Source organism: Anomaloglossus baeobatrachus, chromosome 1 (assembly GCF_048569485.1).
Source record: "Anomaloglossus baeobatrachus isolate aAnoBae1 chromosome 1, aAnoBae1.hap1, whole genome shotgun sequence".
Classification (NCBI taxonomy): domain Eukaryota; kingdom Metazoa; phylum Chordata; class Amphibia; order Anura; family Aromobatidae; genus Anomaloglossus; species Anomaloglossus baeobatrachus.
The window spans coordinates 334,518,055-334,540,213 of NC_134353.1; the positions used below are offsets into that span (position 1 = coordinate 334,518,055).

At 47.6% G+C, this 22,159-nt stretch overlaps 1 protein-coding gene across 1 annotated transcript in view; it reads right to left on the reverse strand.

Moving 5' to 3' along the window:
• The window catches only part of CNOT6L (CCR4-NOT transcription complex subunit 6 like), an 86,148-nt gene extending 64,616 nt beyond the window's left edge, over positions 1-21,532 (reverse strand). Inside the window, exon 1 of the mRNA XM_075352164.1 lies at positions 21,198-21,532. The gene's annotated coding sequence lies outside the window, so the exon portion shown is untranslated. The remainder of the gene's footprint in view (positions 1-21,197) is intronic.
• Positions 21,533-22,159: the final 627 nt, after the last annotated feature.

The window sequence follows — 22,159 nt, forward strand, 5'->3', positions numbered from 1 at the left end:
ATCTGGGTCACATACACCGCAGCGACTGGTTTAGGTGAGTATTATAAAGTGTTTTTATATTCTACACAGCGGCCTGGGCTCTTATATACAGCATGTTAGAATGCTGTATATAAAGAGCCCGGTGGTGCTGGCCGCAGCTTATAGGCCCCAAATTTGCTGACAGGTTCCCTTTAAACTTAGAAATTCTACCATGCCTATAGATAGTGTGGTTGAACATCCATGCAAGTCCTTCAGATCTAGAATCTATAATAGTAGTCAAAAGTTTGGACACCTGCTCATGTAGTGTTTTTTTCTAATTGGAATGTGTGCATTGCAGACTGTCCAAAAACAGCAAAGTAACAAATGAACACATTTGGGGAAAAAAAAAACAAAACACCAAAAAGTAAAGAAACAAGTGTGAAACAATGTTGAGTTTGATGTTGCAGAATGTCTAACCTCATGACCCAAGCTAGGTTACTTTGATAGTCATGTGCGGATTACAAAAGAAACTTCAAAAACTCATTGTGGAAACAACCTTACTTTCCTCAAAGTGCTCCCATTCTGATCACATTATGCTCCCCTCCTCCCCAGCATTCTCTGAAGCAGGTTCACCAGGTAGTCCCCTGGCTTCCAATGAGCAGGTATGCCTCATCAAGAGCCCATTTGTGGAATCCCCAGCCTTCAGAAGGTTCAGCTGTTCGGTACAGTTGTACAAAAAAAAAACCCTCTAAAAACAGGTGTCCAAACATTTGACTAGTATTTTGATTATAAATAAACAGGGTCACGTTTTTCTGTTTTCTAGCAACTGTGTGCGACACCAAGTTCCAGTGATCGTTATCCGTTCAGTTTTTGGCTGGAGAATTTCGGCTCCATCACCTTCTGTTATTGTTTTCATTTACTTTTATCGCATTTTTGCGCTTTTTTTGTCTATTTGGTGTGTCATCCTTTAAATAAAGCAGTTTCCTTTTTGATTTGGTTTTGAAACTTTCTGGTATTGAGTGCAAGTTGCTATACATGCATGGTATAAGCATGTATATGCATGTTCACACTGGCTTTATGCTTTTTTTAATCAAAAATAGTTTACTAAATCCCCTAGGTTAATTTATATGCATTATGCGTTTAGTTACAGCTCAGTATACGGCCATATTTTCATCTTGGGTTTTTTTGACATTAGGAGCAGATTACATGCATTTCTGCTGTGTAAACAAATGTGCATCTTTTACCTGTGGAATTTCTGCATCTGGTGAAGGCATCGTATTTTTCAGATTATAAGATGCACTTTTCCTCCCAAAAATGTGGAAGGAAAATGAGGGTCTTAATATCCGACTATAGCTTACCGGGAGGTGAATTTTCAGGGGGCTGTCTGTGTGGCTGTGTGCGGGCGGCCGGGTGCATGCGTGCGGGCTGGCTGCCTCTGTCCAGGAGAGCAGCCTGCTGGCTGCCATTGTGCTGCCGGGCACCTGGCATGGTGGCTGTCCGGACAGCGGTGGCTGTGCAGCGGGTGTTTTAGTCTGTCTGTGGTCTCAGCTTCAAATGATGACGCCGAGAGTCAGCGCGGGAGCAGATGGAGCTCTTGGATAAGAGCGCCATCTGCGCATACGCCGCTCCGTGCACGATTTCTTTGAAGCCCGAACAGAGGACAGACTGGAACATTCGCCGCATCGGCCTGCTCCACCACACAACGACCACAGCTTCCGCTGCTACCACTGACCTGCTGATGTCACCACAGACCCACCACAGCCTCCTCCTCCTGTGACTCCACCCCTGCCCCCACCCCCCTCCGGTAAGACAACACTGGAGTGTAAGACGGACTTGTCCCCCCCTATGCATCCCTTTTACTTTTTTACCTTTTTATCCCTCTAAAGTTGGGGTGCATCTTATAATCCGGTGCGTCTTAGAAAAAAAAAAAAAAAACAGTATATGGGGAAATTCTGTACTGGAGTCTCAGCATATTCAGAAGAAAATGAAATGTTGCGGCTTGGAAAAATGCCCCAGTGCACGCATTCATCTCATACACTTTCCTTGAACTGTAAAACGCTGAATTTGTGACAGCAAAAATACTCAGCTTCAAAATCACTACTAACACTCATCATGAGCACGTACACTTAGGCTATGTTCACACACTGCGTTTTTTACCCGCGTTTTTGGTCCGTTTTGGCTTTAGAAATTTCTTGAGAAAATAGTTGTAACCTTTCTGCAGACATTCCCCAGCAAAACCTATGGGAAAAAAAATTAGCTGTGCGCACACTGCATTTTTTTCTTAAGAAAATTCTTTCAGTAGATTTTCTTAAGAAAAAGAATGAGCATGTCACTTATCTGCAGCTAACTGCGTTATTTCACTCCATTGACTGTAATGTAATCATGAAATAGCGCAGGAATAACGCAGGTAGCAAGTGATGTGCGTTATTCCTGCGTTATACCCGCGTTATTTCGCGTTTTCGGGACAGTGTACTTATCTGCCCTGCGTTTTGCAGGGAAGTGATGTCACTAGGACAGGAAGAGGAAGAAGAGCCAGGTAAACACAGTGGCGGCCCGGGATTCTCAGGCTGGGGAGAGCGAGGGACAAGGTTAATGCCCCCTCCACCTCCAACAGCCCAGAATATCAGCCGCAGTTGCCCCAGGACTGTCGCATCCATTATGCGACAGTCCCGGAGTGTCCCCGGCTCTTACAGATGCCGTGATGCGCGGGCAATCCAGGTAATATGGAGTTAATGGCAGCCAATAGCTGCCGCTAAGTCCAAGATTAGTGATGGCAGCATCTATGACACGCCGTCACTAATCTGAAAGTAAAAGTAAAGAAATACTCACACCGAAATATCCTTTATTTTGAATAAAAGCCAAAAAGCCCCTCTTTCTCCAGTTTATTATCCCCCAGAACACAGCTCAGACGTAATCCACAGCGATGTCCTGCAGCGCATCCAGCCCTGCTCCAGCCGCTTGTGACAGTTATCTACGGCCTCGGTCAGTGATCGACTGCTGAATGCGGCTCCTGAGCGAGGCTGCGGGTAACTACAGGACATTTCTCGCGGCCGGTGATGTGAACACATTACCGGCCGTGAGAAGTGCAGTATGTGTGGGGAGGAAACATAAATAAAGCTGGAATATCTTATCCATTCCTCTTATCTTTATCTCTGTATTATCTATTTTTTTTTCATTTTCAATGTGCTTTATTGCTGTAAAAGCATTAAAAAAAATGCAGGGACCAACATGAAAAAAACGCACCAAAAAACGCACCTGCGTTATTGGTGCGTTTTTTAACGCAGGTGCACTAATCCTTCACTCAAGAAATTTCTTAAGAAAAATCATTTTTCTAGTGTGAACATAGCCTTAGAGTTTTAGTGGAATAATTCGCATCAGCTCGTTACTCGAAGCATCAGGGTGCTCGGCTACTCACAGAGCTCTGCTAAGTATTGCATTTTTTTCGGATGTAGTTAAAAAAACAAAACAAAAAAAAAAAAACAAACAAAACACACCTTGCTCCACCCAGAAATGTTCTGTTTTCAGCTGGCTGTATGTGGGCGGAGAGACGATCTGACCAGTGACTTCCATTATACTAGTTACTCAATGTCTGACCTGCTTTTAGTGCTCGCCCATCGCTATTTACATCCCATTCAGTATGCTCATACCAATCACCATAATCAGATCAGCATACATAGGATGGAAACGTTATGACGCAATGACAGACTGGACAATTCCCAGAAGCCAGGTTAATAAGCTGAGAAAGCTGTTTGTGGTAACCTACTTCTAGAACTCAATAGAAAACAGCATGGATTCACACATCTGCATTGCACCCAGTTTTGTTTGTTACAGATACAACAAATTCAGACTTCATCATGAGCGCCCATCCTCGGTACTCGTTAAGGCTATGTGCCCACGTGTGTGCGCTCTGCACCGCAGCGTAACGTCACTGCATGTCCGCTTCACAGCACAGCTGAAAAGCTCCGTTCTGAAACTTTGGTGACTGCAGAATTCATGCGCTCTGGATGCTGCCTCTGAATGGAGCCAGCATGCAAAGCGCATGAAAGTGTTGATTTTGTTGATTTTGTTGCTTTTTAGAACGCAGCGGTTTGGCAGCATGCAAATCGCTGTGTTCTAAAACGCCACGTGGGCATGGATAATGCACAATCTTCATAGATTGTGCTGGGGACGCAGAACGCATGCATTTACGCTGCAGATCGCAGCGTAACTGCATGCAATACGCACACGTGGGCACATAGCCTTAGAGCAGTCAGAACCTCCGATGTGCATGGCTAGAGTACCCAAGTATAATAGAAGTCAATGGGGAACTTAAAGCACACCAATCCCCAGGATTTTCCTCTATAACCTAAAGCCAGGGCTATACAGGCACTATCAGGCTGATTCTATACATACCTGCAGTGCTCAGCTCGGATGTGTAGGTTTTGAAATACAAGCAAGTAAAGTTTGTAATATCAGCAGCTTTTTTTAATGACAGCAGCTGCTAATATCTGGGGGGGTATTCATAGTTATCCCTTCCCCCCGTTTTTTATGCTAATTCTATTATAGAATCAATTTACTTTAAGACTAGAAGGACCAGTGCTGATGTCATAACCATGTGACCAGAAGGGGTGGGGCTTCAGCCAAGATAGTGGCTACTAGGAAGCAACATTTTAATATTGGCTGAGGCCCCTCTCCTTCTGGTGACATGGGTATGACATCAGCACTGGTCCTTCTAGTCTTAAACTAAACCGATTTTATAATAGGAATAGCATAAAAAACAGGGGGAAGGGATAACTATGAATACCCCCCAGATATTAGCTGCTGCGGTCATTAAAAGCTGCCAATTTTACAAACTTTACTTGCTTGTGTTTCAAAACCTACACATCAGAGCTGAGCACTACAGATATGTATAGAATCAGCCTGATAGTGCCTGTATAGCACTGGGTTTAGGTTATAGAGGAAAATCCTGGTGATTGGTGCGCTTTAAGCAATTTTTCCCCCAAAAAGTTCCCACACTACTTGGTACATGGGTCAGGCCCGTCAGAGCGTCCAACTGCTCTTCATGAGTACAGAGCACGGTAGTGTTCGCTCAAGATTGTTGCACAGATTGTTCGTCCAGCTACACTCAAGGAGACATGTCAGTTTTTCCCAGCAGCACGGATGAAAAGGGCCAATAGAACCATAAAATAAAAAACAAAAAAAAACAAAACAAAAACAACTTTGTAATTTATTCTGTGAAAAACACTGATGAAAAATAGTAAACACACACACAAACCATTGATGATACCAGTAGCATTGTCAATATGGACGTGTGAATGAGGTTTTATATAGGCCCCTGATCAAACAGGACTACAGACGTTGTTATAATGGCACATTGAAGCGGATTCAAAATGCTACCTTTATGAAATCAGTTTTGTCCTTCTGTAATACACCATGTAAGTGTTATGCTAATGAATGCAAGAGCATGCAATAGGGGTTGGCCACTGCACTTGCATGTACACTGTACTCCTGCCTGTCTGGGGATTATCCCCTTCCCCGCCTGCCTCTGGTGAAGGACTGACAGGCTGTTGCTTGTTCAGTGACCTCCCATTTATGAAATTTCATGTGGGTGCCAGGGGCAGCGCATACGAACATCACTTTCTTGGCTCAATTCTGTCATTTGGAAGTTATAGCACATGGCCAGTGCCCGGGAAGAACTGCGCGTGCATGAGGTCTAAGGCCCCTTTCACACTGCGTTTTTACTTCTGTTCAGTGGTCCCGTCGGGGAATCAGTCCGAACCGCCCCTCCCCCACAAAACGTGTTTCGGACGCATGCACCGACAGGGCTATTGACTATAATGGAGCAGGCTCCATTACAGTGTGCTCCGTCTTGCACCATTTTTGCACATATACATTTTCTGCAGATGGACACCCGAATGTAGTGACCTGTCAGACTGGAAGTCACAGGACAGATATTCAGATTGCCAGGAGTAGATCCAAGAGCAAAGTCCAGCCCCACTGCACTTGCGCCCCATTAGCATACATGTCACGGCCTACTACAGAAGAACAAAATAGACTTAAAAGGGCATCACTTTAATCAGGTAAAAAAGCACCAGGTCTCCAAAGAGAATGTCATCAGGATCTTATTCTGGAAACCAATCATGTACTTCAAGGAACTGGTCACCAGGTTATTCCCTTATGAGCTGCGCTCACCACCAGTAGACCATTACATACAGCATTCTAGAATACTGAATGCAAGAGCCCAGGCTGCTCTGTATAACAAAAAACAAAACAAAACAAAAACCTCACCTGGGGGGGTGGTCCGGTCCGATTGTTGTCACTGCTCTCTAGTCAGGTGCCTCCTCTCGGCGACTACCTCAGTCCTCCTACCAGCCCAGTATGGATGAGGTGTCCTACATAATCCACAAGGCTGGCATTGTGGTCTTGTGCAAGCGCACTTTGATCTGCCTTGCTGACAGCAGAGCAAATTATTGTAATGCGCAGGTGTGAGGAAGGGTTAAAGACTGCCCGTGCAGGCGCACTACAATAGTTTGATCTATCCTGCTCAGGGCAGATGAAAGTGCACCTGCGCAGGACCTCAATAGTGGTCTGTGTGGGTGACTTAGGACAAGTCATGCATACAGCCCTCAGAAGGAGGGCTGTGATCGGTGCAGGGGGCGGCGGACCAGAGAGCAGAAACGCCCATCGGACCGGTCCGTCCCCTAGGAGAGTATAATAAGTGATTTTTAGGTTATGTAGAGCAGCCTGGGCTCTTATATACAGCATTCTAGAATACTGTATATAAGAGCTCACTGGTAGTGGCCGCAGCTTATAGTTGTCAAATTTGATGACAGGTTCCCTTTAAAGGCGCTTTAATGCAGATCAATCCTTCTCTTTTGTACACACCAGACTCGCCATTTTACAGAAATCCATAGTTGAAGTTGTATGTCGATGAGTGCAGTTGAGTTGAGCACCGTTGCACCTCTCCTGCCCGCTCTCTTTCACACTGCCTGGGGACCAGTTTGTCACTTTGAAGAATTTGTTGCTCAAAACTAGCAACAAGAGCAAAGAAAAAAAAAAAGGGTCAAAGAAATTAAAAAAAAAAAATAAAGTCTGGTTTTTGTATTGCATGTTAGCAGTTTGCCATTTGTTTCTGACTTAAATAAATTGAGGCCAGAAAAGAAAAAAAAAAAAAATTCTGGCCTCAATCACCCAGTTTTTTGCCATCAGTCGCAATCCGTCGTTTTGTGGAAAAAAAAAAAAAATGATCTGGCACTGGATCAGTTTTTTTTCTTATTGACTTGTATGAGCGACGGATTGCCCCCCGTTACATTCGTCGTGCGACGGATCCATCGTAAAATGTTTGTCCGGCCGACAAGTCCAAATGAACGCTTTTTGACTGCGCCAAAAAACGGACAGCGACAGAGCCTTCGGCGTCCCTTGTTTGTTATAATGGAATGCTCAGATGAGATGTAAATTCATTTCTGATCAGAAAAAGTTAAAGTGGTACGACTGGTCAGTTTTTGTTTTTTGTTACAGGATCCTTCGCATCAGTTTTACTACAATCTGCGACGGATCTGTTCCATCAGTCACAAAACTGATGTGTGAAAGAGGCCTAAGGCTAAGTTCACATTTCCGTTGTTTTGTATCAGTCACATGCGTCGCTTGACGCATGTGACTGATGCGCTGTTCAACGCTGTACAACGGATGACAAAGAACAGAATTCTTTGTCGGATTCCGTTGTGTGCGCGGGGCGGAGTTCGGGGGGGGGAGGGGAGCCGAGCGGGGCCGTGGCACTGAGGACGTCAGTGCCGCAGGGACTGCAGGACGTGTGTGTGCGTGTGTGTGTGTGTGTGTGTGTGTGTGTACACATGCTGAATGCGGGAGGGGGCGGAGCCGAGCGGGGGGCGGGGCCAGGCGCTGAGGAGGTCAGTGGAAGTGCTGCGGTCTGCATGGCTGGGGACAGGTGAGTATGTGAGTGAGTGTGTGTATGTGCATGTATGTATGTGTGTGCACATGCAAAGTGCGGAAGGGGGCGGAGCCGAGCGGGGGCAGGGCCAGGCGTTGAGGATGTCAGTGGAAGTGCTGCGGTCTGCATGGCTGGGGACAGGTGAGTATGTGTGAGTGAGTGTGTGTATGTGTATGTATGTATGTGTGTGCACATGCAAAGTGCGGAAGGGGGCGGAGCCGAGCGGGGGCAGGGCCAGGTGTTGAGGATGTCAGTGGAAGTGCTGCGGTCTGCATGGCTGGGGACAGGTGAGTATGTGTGAGTGAGTGTGTATGTGCATGTATGTATGTATGTATGTATGTATGTATGTATGTATGTATGTATGTATGTATGTATGTATGTATGTATGTATGTATGTATGTATGTATGTATGTATGTATGTAAAGTGCGGGAGGGGGCGGAGCCGAGCGGGGGGCGGGGCCAGACGAGGGCGTCAGTGGCAGTGCTTGTCTGCATGGCTGGGGACAGGTGTGTGTGTGTGTGTGTGTGTGTGTGTGTGTGTGTGTGTGTGTGTGTGTGTGTGTGTGTGTGTGTGTGTGTGTGTGTGTGTGTGTGTGTGTGTGTGTGTGTGTGTGTACATACATGTGCGGAGTGCGGGAGGGGGCGGGGAAGTGTCTGCCTCCCTGCACACGTAACCAGCCTAAATATCGGGTAACAGCAAAGCACCCGATGTTTACCTTGGTTACCCGATATTTACCTTGGTTACGGGCCTACACCGCTTAGCGCTGGCTCCTTGCACCATAACCAGGGTAAATATCGGGTAACCAACCAAAGCTGGTGACGTGTGCAGGGAGCCAGAGAGCATGCGCAGCAAAATCCGACGGATCTCGCTGCTCAAAAAACGTTACATGCTGCGTTCCCCCCGCCCGGCGGTCAGTCGTTCCACGACTGATCAGTCGGGCGGAGGGTGCAACGCAGCATCATCAGTCACAATCCGCTGCTCATACAAGTCTATGGGAGCAGCGGAATCCGCTAAATGGATTCCGTTGTTTACAAGAGCAACGTATTGTGACTGATACATTTTAGCGGAAATGTGAACTTAGCCTAAGGCTACTTTCATACATCAGTTTTTTTCCATCAGGCACAATCCGGAAAAAAAAAAAACGATCCGGCGCCGGATCCATTTTTGTAAACCGAGCATGCTCCAATGTATTGGAAAAAACGGACGAAACGGATCAGTTTTTAGACGGATCAGGTATACTGGATCTGTGAAAAAGGATCAGGCACATCCATTTTTGCATATTCTGAGCCAGATCCGTTGCATCAGGCACACACCGGATTGTGCCTGATGCCAAAAAACTGATGTGTTAAAGTAGCAGAATTGAAAACCCATTTGGTTAAAAAAAAAAAAAAACCACCACATGCCATGCACACCACATAGGTTTTAGGCAGCTTATGCACTGAACCAGAAACTAAAGGTCCCTTTACACACACTTTCTAGCGATCCCACCAGCGATCCCAACCTGTCTGGGATCGCTACAAAGTCTCTGGTGAGTCGCTGGTGAGCTGTCAAACAGGCAAACCTGGAAAACGAAACAGCGATCCGGACCTGCAGAACGACCTAGCTAGTCATTGGGGACGTTGTAAAGCAGCTTTTTGAAAGAGAAGTCGCTAACGAAGTTGCTGTAAGGCCTAAGCCACACGGCGAGAAAATCAGTGCGAGTGGAGTGCGATAAAACATTGCATTCCCCTCGGACCAATATTGGCCTGTGTGTCAGCGCACATGAGCGATTATTTTCTCAGCCCTAATCGGACCAAGAAAACAAATCGCAGCATGCTGCAATTGTAAGCTGAGACTCTCTCTCGCACCCATTCAAGTGAATGGGGCGAGAGAAAAGTCGCACTGCACTCGCGGTACACCGGTGTACCGCTAGTGCAGTGCGAGAATGGCAATAGCCGACTATGGAGGAGAGAGGGAGAGAAATCCCTCCCGCCCCTCCTCCGTGCCAGCCCGCCTCCCGCAGCTGAGGTCTGCTCACATGATTGGACCTCAGATGCAGGCACACTCGTATGACACTCGGTCCCTGCTGTGCTGCCAGCACGACCGGAGTCTCATGCGAGCATCGCAGTAGTGCCCCGTGTGGCCCCAGCCTAATGGTGTCAAACACTGATGCATGCTGCACAGCGGGAAACAAAGGACCAAAAAAATGGTCCTGAGAGATGTGTACCTCACAGCGGGGACCAGGTCGCTGATGTGTTTCACACACTGCAATGTCGCTGGGGAGGTCGCTATTACGTCACAAAACCGGTGACGTTACAGCGATGTCATTTGCGATGTTGCAGTGTGTAAAGGGGCCTTTAACACAATGTATCAAGGATGTTTGTAGCAGCTAGGAACTGTATTTATAAAATAAACAACTGAAGGCCATGGCCAGCTATTTGCCTTCAAAAGTAGCCTAAAAGAAGGCCAGCTAAGGTGTGGGGGGGGGGGGGGGGAACATTAAAAAAGTATCTGAAGATGCAATAACTTCTTCACGACGAGGCCGAACAGTTTTTTTTCCCAACTTTTCTTGCCAGAACCATAACTTTTTCAGCCCACATTCATGAGGGCTTGTTTTTTACGGGAAGAGACGTACTTTTGAATTACACCATTCATTTTACCTCCGTGTAATGTAAAACCAAGAAAAAAATAAAAAAAAATTAAGGAATTTTAAAAAAAAAGGCAGATATATTCAGGAGCTGCAGAGGAGTCCCACAACCTGGGTAATACCCTCCTTTGCAGCAGCTGTATATATCTGCTTTTTTAGTCTGCATTTCCACATACTTCGCTCCTGCACTGAGGAATGTGGAGACCGTGGTCCGTGCAGCAACTGCTGGAAAGTGAATCCATGAGTCCACCTGGGCTCGTGCTTGGCTAATGCAGTCATCCAAGGAGGTGTGGAACCAGACAGTTCACTCTACTGTAAGGCTATGTGCGCACGCTGCGTTTTTTGCCGCATTTTTTTGGGTTCAGTTTTGGTCTCAAAACTGCATGAATTTCCTTCCCCAGCAAAGTATGAGATTTCCTTTTTGCTGTCCGCACGTTGCAGGTTTTTTTGGCTGAGTCTTTGTGGTGACCACAAAGATGCAGAATGTCAATTCTTTTGGCGTTTTTCACCCATTGAGTTCAATGAGGTGTGGAAAACTGCAATTAAAAACGCAAGTTATTTTACATGCGTTTTTCTAACTAGACTCCGGGTCGTCAGGGATTGATTGCTGGTATTTGGCCAGATACCGCTCCCCATATAAAGTCTATGGGGACAAAAATCAGGCGCAAAGGGGTAGATGCAAGCGCTTTATACTCACCGATCACCAGGAGGCTGTCACACTGCTGCCGCGGCAGCTTTCTCATCCAGAGCCGGCCGCATATTAGGCTCATAACATTCACTCCTTCCCTGCTCACCGGTGGCTGTGATTGGTTGCAGGCAGACACCGCCCCCACACTGAGTGACAGCTGTGACTACATCCAATCACAGATGCCTGCGAGCGGGCCTATATCGTAGATTTAAAAAAAAAAAAAAAAAAAAAAAAAAAAAACACACAACAAACCACACACACAACGTGCGGTCCCCCCCAATTTTGAAAACCAGCCAAGATAAAATCTCACAGGTAGGGGCTGGTATTCTCAGGCTGGGGAGACCCACGTTATTGGGAGTCCCCAAGCCTAAATATCAGCCAGCAGCCGCCCAGAATTGCCACATCCATTAGATACAACAGTCCTAGGACTTGTCCCGGCTCATCCCGATTGCCCTGTTGCGGTGGCAATTGGGGTAATGAGTTAATGGCAGCAACCCATAGCTGCCACTAAGTCCTAGCTTAGTAATGGAAGGAGTCTATGAGACACCCCCACATCACTAAGCTGTAAGTGAAAGTAAATAAACACAATCACCCCAAAAAAGCCCCCCCTCTTTCACCACCTTATTAACCCCTAAAACACCTCTCCAGGTCCGACGTAATCCACACAAGGTCCCACGACGCATCCAGCTCTGCTATATCTGACAATCACAGCAAGCGGCCATAGAACAAGACTGCTCGCTGTGAGGGTCAAAGTGAAGTGAGCCGAGCGGGATCAGCGGTGACTTCAGCTGTCACCGCACGTCACCTGACTTAAGTCACTGCTGATCTCGCGCTCACTTCAGTCGCAGCCAGATTTGCGGTAACAGGGGGAGGACTCCAAATATCACCGCACATCACCTGACTGGAGTCCTGTACCTGTTAACGCAAATCAGACCACGCCAGAAGTGAGCTGCGCAAGATCAGCGGTGACGTCAGTCAGGTGATGTGTGGTGACAGCTGGAGTCCTCCACTTGTGACTGCATATCAGGTAGCGGCTGAAGTGAGCCGCGAGATCAGCGATGATGTCACTCATGCGGTTTGCGGTGACATGTGGAGGACTGTCGCCGCACATCACCTGAGTGACATCAACGGCAATCCCGTGGCTCACTTCAATAGAGGCCTGACAGGTGGACTGCTGCGTTTTTAGGCAAAAAAATGCTGCATCTTTGTGGTCACCACAAGATAAAAACTGTGCATCTTTGTGGTAAAAAAAATGTAGCAAGCGCACATAGCCTACGTGTATTCAGTGTTGTGCCTGACCAGCGAGCATCTCACCTGGTTTTCCATCTGCTAGTGGTGCAGACTCACACACGGAGCACTTTTCTTCATTTTTATCTTGCAGGTTAGGCCAGGGTCACATGAGCTTAAGAAGAATTGCTCCGATTTTCATCCAGAAAAGTTGAAGATATCAGTTTGGTATTCCGTATGTTATGTGAGTGCTATACGAGTGACTTTTTTCTGGCCTAACATCCGTATGCAATGAGATTTGTTTCTCAGCAGTTCTTATTCTACACTCATTCACAGGACCATTTACAGTGTTCTGTGCTACAGAATTGTAATGTAGCAGTACAAATTGGGATGTACGAGTGCCTTTTTTCTCACGCCCATAGGCTTGCATTGGCTTGTCTTGTGCGATATAAGTTACCATATGCAGCAATTTTTTGTTCTTCAATCCGATTATAGCTGAGGAAAAATTTGCAGATCTGCTCTGCCTCATTGAATACCATTGGCCTGAGTACAATGCGAGATTCTCATATTGCTCTCGTCTGATTCATACGCTCGTCTGACCCCGGCATAAGGCTATGTGCCCACGGGGACAGTGTCCTGCAGATATATCCGCAGGAGCGCCCAGGAAACCGCACCACAACTTGTCTGTTTCCATGCTGCGGAATGTCCTGCGGATATGCTGCGGGCTTTCTGCATTGAGGATACAGTACCATGGCTTCGGCACTGCATCCTCAATGCAGAACAAGTGCTGAGTGATCGGGTGTTCATACTGATCTCCATCACGCAGCACCTCGCTTTCCGGCGGCCGTGTCACTGTCAGCGTCTGCAGGAGAAGGTGGGCGGGCCTGAACTAGCTCCGGCTGTCACATGACCGGAGCTCGTGCAGGCCCCGCCCACCTCTTTCCTGTACCTGGATTCACCGCGCTTCTGTACACCGGACAGAGAAAGTGACTCCGGTGAGGCAGGTAAGTATATGGGACCCTGCGGAGAAATCTGCAGGAATAATTGACATGCTGCTGATTTTTCCGCAGGGAAATCCGCATTATTTCCGCTGCGGAAAAATCCGCAGCGTGGGCACATCAGTTCCCAAATGCCATAGAAATGGATGGGGAGTAGCTGTGCTGCAGATTTTTGAAAAATCCACAGAATTTCCGCGAAAAATCTGCGGCAAATTCCGCGCATTTTCTGCAGCGTGGGCACATAAGCCTAAGAACGAGGCTTGTGACTGTTACCTCTGACTACTGGTTAGAGGCTGCAGCCACAAGTTGGTGGATCTGTACTGAGGCACCAGTGGGGAGAGCTGAAGACGGCCGGTGGTGAATAGGGCTGAGCAGACCCACACTGTAAAAGTCCGGATTTGCACACTTTCAAAGTTGCCCAGGCGCCGGGCTTGGGCCCGGGATTCTGGGTGTTTGATCCGGAACTCAAAAATATAAGAAAAATAAAGAAAATAAGAATGAAGCAAGAGCTTCATACTTACCCAGCTCCGGCCCGGCTGTACACTGCTCCCTCCCTTCATATGCACAGCATTCCCCGCCCACCGGCCGGCCTGGCATCTGTGACTGGTGCAGACACGCCCCCAGCCTTTGTGACAGCGTCTGACTGCTTCTGCTCACAGACATTGTCTGCAGGTCATCGCCAGCGTGGCTCATCCTGGGCCTCCCAGTGCACGAGTCATGCACCGGGAGGCCCAGGCTGAGCAGAGAGGGAAACATCGCCGGCACTACTCATTCTGGGTTGCCTGCTTCATGAAGCAGGCTGAACAGAGGAGTACATATCGCAGGCACAGCTCATCCAGGGCTACCTACTCCATGAAGCATGCCGCTCAGGCTGAGCAGATCAGGACACATTGTGGGCTGCATTTACATGCACCCCACTATCACGTGACAAATTACGTCATACCTGGAAGGAGCCCATACATTCTAGCGTCTATCTTTACTTTTAGTGCATGATCAAGACCCACGCAGCTCCGGAAGTGAATGCGTGACCCAGAAGCAGCTTGCCACCATGACACGGAGTATGGGTGAGTACACCACGCACGCTCCTATTCCCCGATCCCTTCCACCAACATTTTTAATAACCGGATTCTGGTTCCCATAGACTTATATGGGTACCAGATTCCGGACCAGATCAAGATTTAAGAAAATGAGCAGAGAATCGCCAATCCTGTTTTTGCGAGTCCGCTCAGCTCTAGTGGCGAATATAATACTAGGTGCAAGGACCTCACCTTATTAGCATGCATCCAGTGCTGCAAAAATAAAAACACTGGAGTAGTGCTTTAAAGTTATTATCCTACATGATCTGCTGAAAAGTCTGGTGCACTGTGTCTAGACTAAGGGTCCATTTACAAGAACTTGTGGCAGTAATTGCCCACCTTCACCGATTAGCAAAAGTTTAAGGGTAAGTTCACACAGTTCCTTTTTTACGCGGCGTTTTTGCGCAGTTTTCAGGTGCGTTTTTGCTCAGAAAACTGCATGACTGCTTCCCCAGCAAAGTCTATGAGTTTTCATTTTTGCTGTCTGCACAGTTTTTTTCCAGCTGCGTTTTTGTGGTGCCACAAAAACGCAGCATGTCAATTATTCCCGCGTTTTTCACTGCGCTTTTCATCCATTGAGTGCAATGGGATGTTGAAAGACGCAATGAGAAACGCAAATAGGTGCGTTTTGGTGCGTTTTAGTGCGTTTCTAAGACCAAAAACGCAGCTATAAACGCAAGAGGTGGGTAGTAAAGTGACATGTACAGGAAAAGGATTCCTTCTGTCAGTAAATACAGAAGTGTGAATCCTCCCGGTACCGTCACCGCTGCGTCCACCTCCAATCCTGTGCATGTATGTTGCCATGCGGCGCCATGTCTGGGCAGGAGGTGGAGGCAGCTGCGAAATCAAAAGTGAACAGTAGAAAAAAAAAAGAAAAAAAAAAAAGTCATACTCACCTGTCTGCAGACTCCCGGTGCCATGCCCGCTCCCATCTCCTCCTCCCAGTACCGCCGCTCTGGGTGTGTGCAGTCTCCCCGGGTACGTATGCCTGCAGGATGTAGGACCTGGCGATGGATCACCTGATGCAGTCACCTGACGCATCAGCTGATCGTACGTCTCGGGCTGATGCCAGCAGCCAGCCGGTTTAACCTATCAGCGGATGCATCAGGAGACTTCATCTCTGATTACCTGCAGCTGCGATCGGACGGGATCAGACTCCTCCAATCGCTCAAGGAGCTGCTGGTAATCAGCACAAGTTGTTTTTGTTTTTTTTTGCACTGATGCATCTGCTGATTGTATAAACGGCTTTTATACAATCAGCTGATGTGTGATGTAATTCAGGCACTTGATCCTGACACATCAGCTGATCGGTTTGCCTTCCAGCAAACCGATCAGATGATATTGGATCCAGATTGGACGGCGCGGGACCCTTGACCCAGGATTACTGCGGAGGGGGGTTCTTTATTTCAATAAAGATAAAGTCACTAATTGTGTTGTGTGTTTTATTTCTAATAAAAATATTTTTCTGTGTGTTGTGGTTTTTTTATCTTTACTAGAAATTCATGGTGGCCATGTCTAATATTGGCGTGACACCATGAATTTCGGGCTTAGGGCCAGCTGATATACAGCTAGCCCTAACCCCATTATTACCCAGTGAGCCACCCGGCATCAGGGCAGCTGGAAGAGTTGGATATAGCGCCAGAAGATGGCGCTTCTATGAAAGCGCCATTTTCTGGGGTGGCTGCGGACTGCAATTCGCAGCGGGGGTGCCCAGAAAGCATGGGCACCCTGCACTGTGGATTCCAATCCCCAGCTGCCTAGTTGTACCCGTCTGGACACAAAAATTAGGCGAAGCTCACGTCATTTTTTTTTGTTTAATTATTTCATGAAATTCATGAAATAATTAAAAAAAAAGGGCTTCTCTATATTTTTGGCTCCCAGCCGGGTGCAAATAGGCAGCTGGGGGTTGGGGGCAGCCCGTACCTGCCTGCTGTACCCGGCTAGCATACAAAAATATGGCGAAGCCCACATCATTTTTTTTGTTTGGGGGGGCAAAGAAATCCTGCATACAGTCCTGGAAGGAGGATGCCGAGCCTTGTAGTTCGACAGCTGCTGTCTGCTCTCCTGCATACACTATTGGATGGAGGATGCTGAGCCTTGTAGGTCTGCTCCCCCTGACTCTCCCTCCAGCATACAGTCCTGGATGGAGCATGCTGAGCTTTGTAGTTTTTCAGCTGCTGTCTGCTCTCCTGCATACACTAGTGGAGAATGAAGAACATATTGAAGAAGGAAATGACAGACCTCTTTTTTTGTTCACTGATAAACGCATAAAGACGCAGTGAGCAAAAATGCAGCAAAACGCAGCAAAAAACGCACCAAATCACGGCAAAAACGCGTGCGTTTATGGCCGCTTTTTTTACGCGGGTGCGTTTTTTGTGCGGTTTTTGCTGCAAAAACGCACCAAAACGCAGCGTCAAAAAAGAGCAGTGCGTGAACCTAGCCTTATAGCATGCTAAGGCTGCTTTCACACATCCGGTTTTTGCTGAGCGGCACAATACGGCGCTTTGCAGAAAAAACGCAACCTTTTTTTGCCGCCGGTTGCGTTTTTTCCGCATAGACTTGCATTAGCACCGTATTGTGCCGCATGGCCTTGCGTTGCGTCCGGTTTTTGACAGATGTGGCATATTTAGCACATGCGGCGGCCCGATGGAACTTTGCCTGGCACGTTTTTTTGTGTGGCAAAAAACAGCCTCGCGCCGGATACGGCGCGATTTACAATGCAAGCCTATGGACGCCGGATGCGGCAAAAACCACATCCGGCGTCCGGAAGTGGTTTTATCTACTGCGCATGCTCATTATCAAGCCGCATCCGTCAAAAAATGGACGGGCTACATTGAAAAACTTATGCAATGGATCAGTTTTTTCGCTGCATCCGTTGCATAGGTTTTTGAGCCGGATTGAGCCGCACTGCAAAAAACGGATGTGTGAAAGCAGCCTTACAGAGGTAGATCACAGAAAGGCTATGTGCCCACGTTGCATTCTGTCCCTGCAGAAATTTCTGCAGCGATTTGAACAGCACATGTGCGCTTCAAATCGCTGCAGAAACACAGTACTGAAAAGCAGATTTCATGCGCTCTGGATGCAGCCCTCACCATAGAGAGCAGGACCTGCATCCAAAGCGCACGAAAGTAGGGACATGTTGCTTTTTAGAACGCAGCAATTTGGCAGCATGCAAATCGCTCCGTTCTAAAACGCAACCTGCGCATGGATTATGCACAATCTTCATAGGTTATGCTGGGGACGCAGGACGCATGCAGTTACGCTGCAGTGCAATACGCTGCATAACTGCATGCAAATACCCAACGTGGGGACATAGCCTAAGTATGCATTCAGGGATCTACACTAGATTGCTCATAGGCTGACATTTTTCTCGTCAGTGCGACTGCGACAAGTGCTGTCGAGAACAATGAACTTTTTCGTCCTGTGTAAAAGTTCACTTCTCCCGAAGAATGAGCTACTGTAGTTTGCACTGAATATTGAAAGATAATCGTTAACAATTGTTCTTTAATTAACCCTAGAACGCATACCTGGGGCCTCGCAGGCCTGCTAGGTCATTTGTTTTCTATGGTAGATTGAATTGCTTGCGCGTTCTAGGGTTAAACAGAACCTTACAGCTGATACATGCTGTGTGTGGATCAGGCAGATTGTATCTGGCAGTGGCTTTAGGACATCAGAAATATAGCTAACTCAGATGCTGTGGTGTTTTAGGGACACCGTTTAATAGCGCCAGGGGCAAAGCCACATGGTAGGCTATTCGGACAGGCGGTAGACTGGCAGCTTCTCCCCACCTGCTGCACTGTATGGGGAATCTCCTCACCCAAGGGGGAGCGGGCAGGTTAGGATGCTACAGACCCAGTTCTCCAGGCTCCTTATCCACTATCTTTATACATAGTCAATCATTACAAAAGGTCTATCTCCCGATTGGTCATATGATAGAACGACAAGTGCAACCTGTAGCCTGTTCTTCCCACGAAAATGACAGACTCCACAAATTAGAAGTCAATAGTATTGCTTGGCGTTTTGTGATGAATCTAGATAACGGAAAGTGACAATATACAAACTTAGTCGAAGCCCGCATGTGGCCTGTGAACATTACAAGCATTGTCTTTACAGATTCAGGTGGTTTTACTTTTTCACAGGCTTTCATGATTGCATCATTGCCTTATTCTAACGCTACAAACCATTTCTCCAACTTGCAAGAAAGGCCATAAGAAAGAACTCTGCTTTAGAGGCTACATAGAACACCTACAAGATTCTCGAAAGTCAAGAATTAGAAGATTAGCTACAAAAGAAAAACAAATGGATAGAAGTTAGAGCCTCACTAGCAGCCTGTGTGATCCCTCAGATATCAGCTCCACAACAATAGGACTGAACGAAGGAACTAAAACGGAAGGGGTAGGAGTCCTCCAGTGGAGGAATAGTGAGCGACCAGTGGAGAAGCGTGCAGTGCTGCCTGAACAATCCCACCGCTGCTTGTTTTTCTTACTAGGCCAAGGCTGAGTCTCAGCCACCTCCTCTTCCTTCCTACAGTCCCACATATACACCATGTGATTATATACAGACAATAGCATACATATTATGCAATCACCACAAGAAAAACATTTTGTATTTACACTTCAGGCATTTTCCAAAGGCCTCAACTCAGACCAGGAAATAAATGCAGGGTAGGCCCCGACTAGGGTGGACTACAACATGGAAGCTGGGGGGGGACACATGGATCATCGGCGACAGAGCGCTATAGGATAGGATCACCCCGAAATACAGGGGTCACCAAAGCGGAAACAAGTGTGCAAGGTGGATCATAAACCATATCAAGGGCTGCGGGGCTAGACCCTACAGAACACAAGGTGTATACACAGCACCCACATATTGCACTGACGTTCAGTGTCATATCCTATACAGTAGTAATTACAACCTGCATTACACAAGCTATACACAGCACCCATATAAGTGATTACTTTGTGGGTGATATTTGTGTACTATAACTTATAAGAACCTAGTGTAGAAGGTATATACATAGCACCCACATAGGGATTATAACCTGCAGTACACAAGGTATACACATATAATCCCTATTATGTGGAATGTGGGTGCTAACTTATGATACACAAAATATACACATAGCACCCACATATTCCACAGTGAAGTTCAGTGTCATTCCCATACAATACTAATTACAACCCACAATACACAAGGTGTACACAACACCCACATAGTAGGGATTAGAACCTGCAATACACAAGGTGTACACAACACCCACATAGTAGGGATTAGAACCTGTAATACACAAGGTATACACACACAGCACCCACATAGTAGGGATTAGAACCTGCAATACACAAGGTATACACAACACCCACATAGTAGGGATTAGAACCTGCAGTACACAAGGTATACACAACACCCACATAGTAGGGATTAGAACCTGCAATACACAAGGTATACACATAGCACCCACATAGTAGGGATTAGAACCTGCAGTACACAAGGTATACACATAGCACCCACATAGTAGGGATTAGAACCTGCAGTACACAAGGTATACACATAGCACCCACATAGTAGGGATTAGAACCTGCAGTACACAAGGTATACACAACACCCACATAGTAGGGATTAGAACCTGCAGTACACAAGGTATACACATAGCATCCACATAGTAGGGATTAGAACCTGCAGTACACAAGGTATACACACAGCACCCACATAGTAGGGATTAGAACCTGCAGTACACAAGGTGTACACATAGCACCCACATAGTAGGGATTAGAACCTGCAGTACACAAGGTATACACATAGCACCCACATAGTAGGGATTAGAACCTGCAGTACACAAGGTATACACAACACCCACATAGTAGGGATTAGAACCTGCAGTACACAAGGTATACACATAGCACCCACATAGTAGGGATTAGAACCTGCAGTACACAAGGTGTACACATAGCACCCACATAGTAGGGATTAGAACCTGCAGTACACAAGGTGTACACATAGCACCCACATAGTAGGGATTAGAACCTGCAGTACACAAGGTATACACATAGCACCCACATAGTAGGGATTAGAACCTGCAGTACACAAGGTATACACATAGCACCCACATAATAGTGATTACACCTTATAGTACAAGGTACACACAGCACCCACATATTCCAGTGATGTACAGATTATGTATGGAAGCCAGGCTCTGGCCTGATGGCTGTATAGCTATAGATGTATGAGCACATCACTATGGACAATACATTAGACTCCAGTCTGTCCATACTGCATAGAGCATATATATTGCACAGCCCTGACACTGTACATTAGCTTGTGGCCAGTATATACAGTACACTTCTCCACACTATAGGGCCAGGGGCCCCTATAAGCATTTAATTCATGGGCCAGAATGGGAACTGAAACAAAGCATCCCAGACGGAAGGAAAGTGACCGACATACATACAGCCGCCTGATGGAGCTGACATATTGACGTGTGCAGACAAAGACAGAACTTGTGCGGGAGGGGGAGCTGTAGTGTTGTGGCTGGGGGGCACAATAGGGGGTGGGCAGCGGGGCCTCACCTCCATTCACACCTCTGCACGGGAAGTAAAGCGTGGCGGGGCCTTACCGGGGAGGGGGGGGCACACTGGTCGGGCCCGGGCACATGTGCATACACAGAGCAGCATGCCAGACAAAGCAGCACTTCCCCCTCACCTGCATTCAGCGCCTCACAGCACGGGCTCTCCGCACGGGCTCAGTCGCTTCTCTCGTCGCTCTCCCTTCGGGCCTGGTTGCTGCTGGCGGCGGACAGGGGCTAAGCGGGAGCCACTAGGCAGTAAATACATGCAGGCAGCGGCGGGAGGTGCGGGGACCGGCCGCGCTCAGCTCTGGCTCCGGGGACTGTGCTGCTCTCCTCACACCGCGCTCGGTGCTTCCCGTCTCCGGCGGCTTATAAGCGATGGCCGTAGAGTGCAGGGATATAAATATTGAGATGAATAATCAGGGTGAGGAGGATGTGTGTACACTGAGGGGATAAAAGGGGCGTTCACAGGCCGAGGCGGGCTCTGCTGATGAGGAGGTGATGACGACAGAGGAAGAGGAGGAGACATGGCCGGGACCGCACAGACGGCGCTATTTATAGGCCGGGGGGTTACGTAGTCCTCGGGTTGTGGGGTTTGGGCAACAGCATGGGGATGTAGGGGGCGGAGGCAAGCAGTCTTGTCACAACAGCATGGAGATATTGGGGAAGGGGGCAACACCTATCAACATGGGGATATAGAGGATGGGGCCAACAGCATGGGGATATAGGGGACGGGGGCCAACAGCATGGGGATATAGGGGCCGACAGCATGGGGATATAGGGGACGGGGGCCGACAACATGGGGATATAGGGGACGGGGGCCGACAGCATGGGGATATAGGGGACGGGGGCCGACAACATGGGGATATAGAGGATGGGGCCAACAGCATGGGGATATAGGGGACGGGGGCAAGGAGTCTTGTCACAACAGTATGGAGATATAGGGGAAGGGGGCAACCATCTAACAGTATGGGGATATAGGGGACGGGGGCAAGGGCTCCTGTCACATCAGCATGGAGATATAGGGGACGGGGCCATCAGTAGGGGGATATAGGGGATGCAGGCAACCACCTATCAGCATGGGGATGTAGGGGGC